This window comes from Microtus oregoni, unplaced genomic scaffold (genome assembly GCF_018167655.1).
Source record: "Microtus oregoni isolate MIOR12 unplaced genomic scaffold, Mior012 000009F_ref0000495, whole genome shotgun sequence".
Taxonomy (NCBI): domain Eukaryota; kingdom Metazoa; phylum Chordata; class Mammalia; order Rodentia; family Cricetidae; genus Microtus; species Microtus oregoni.
Genome location: NW_024543068.1, coordinates 34,313,436 through 34,315,136, shown reverse-complemented (window position 1 = coordinate 34,315,136; position 1,701 = coordinate 34,313,436). Strand labels below are relative to the sequence as shown.

Here is a 1,701-nt window from a genome sequence, read left to right as displayed (position 1 = left end):
CCAAGCTCATTCCAGTGACTCACACTTCTTTTGATTTGAGCGTCTCCCTTCAACTCCTGTGCTTCTCCACTAAAGTCTTTCCATCCCCAAGTGCCCAACTGCTAAAGTCTTTCCATCCTCAAGTGCCCAACATCCCATCTCTCTACTTTCATTTCACCTATAATCTAATACTCCCTCCACTTCCGAGCTTCCACTGGTGCTTCAAGTTAAGCACACACACAATATGGATCATCTCATCAGTTTGCTATCCTGATGCAAGGGCTTTGTTGATCTTCTCTGCAGTGTTCCAGTTTGGGTATGTGTGCTGCAGAATCTAACACTTCAAAATTCATCATTCATCAATTTATTTGTAGACTTCTTTTCTCTCTCTCTGATTCCCTAATGGGACTTGACTGGTATGGTATTCTTCTTCTTCTTCTTCTTCTTCTTCTTCTTCTTCTTCTTCTTCTTCTTCTTCTTCTTCTTCTTCCTCTCCTCCTCCTCCACCTCCTTCACTTACCTTTTCTTTAATTAACTCGTCCATTCACTCATTTTTCTTCTTTTTCATGTCATGCCTTATTGCTTTTTTTCTTAAATCGAAACTTTTCAGATTTACTCCCCTATCTGTTTTCTTGTTAAAGTTAATCTAAAAGGTTCTGGTGCTGAAAAAAAGTATTCATTACACTTTTATCAATACAAACATGATAGACTTCACAGTTTGAAAACATATTTCCAGCTAAAACACATGATTGCTAGTTTACCAGAAGACTATCCTTATCAATCTTCCAGAAATGCTGACCTTCGTTTCTTCTCTCTGTTCTTCTGCCCTCTTACTTTTCATTCTTCCCATGGTCTATTCTGTTCCCCTGCTCATGATGGTTTCTTCACCTGGCTGCTCTCTACCTGTCCTTTCTCACCTCAGCTTCTGCTTCTCAGGCTATGTATGATTGCTAGTCTACCAGAAGACCATGCTTATCAATCCTCACATCTGGATGTGGCATCTTTCTGGTTTCTCACTCTGCCCTACTGGACTTTGTACTCCATGCTCAGAAAGAGTGTGTGTGGTTCAGATCACAGCACAGGGAAGACATAATCCCACATAAAGAAACTTTCAGTCCTTATAACTACATGAAAGTAGAAGGCCTTTGAGATTCAGAGTAGATGGCCACGTGTCTTCGGCACGTTCAGTTGCTTATAGACTTATTTACCTAACATTTCTACGAAGTAAGTATACAAGTAACCTTATTGGAAAATAATTTTCCATATCATGCACTTAAAACATATTTTTTAAAGCTCTCAATACAACTAGTAGGTTTTTAAAATTGTTTTAGGGGGTACTTTTATCCATGTCCCCACTTTGTGGATTGTATTTCCATTTTCCTTTTTAGCACTTCTACTTATCCCCAGTCTGCCTTTAGGGGAGTTATGTGTGTCCCTGCTCAGTGGTGCCCTTTGAGTCTATTGCTGTGAGGGTCAGGGACTTCATGTTGGGATTTCAAGTTTTAGTTCCATGGACTGGACATCTAAGTGTGACCCTAGAGAACCTCAGCTAATCTTCAAAGTTTTGTCTTCTCTCTGAATTTTTTTTTTCAAAATCACATGATTTTCACAAACATATTCAGCTTTTGAACAGTCATCCCAGCAAGAATTGTCTGGTATGTTCCTAAGACTTGATCATTTGGGTCTAACAAGGGAGCATCTTTGCTATAGATTTAAATCACG

The 1,701-nt window shown here is 39.3% G+C and overlaps 1 non-coding gene across 1 annotated transcript; it reads right to left on the bottom strand.

The window, feature by feature from the left end:
- Positions 1-217: 217 nt before the first annotated feature.
- LOC121452655 lies at positions 218-320 on the bottom strand. Its single transcript, XR_005974899.1, has one exon. It is a non-coding gene; the product is annotated as a U6 spliceosomal RNA (small nuclear RNA).
- Between the last annotated feature and the right edge of the window lie 1,381 nt (positions 321-1,701).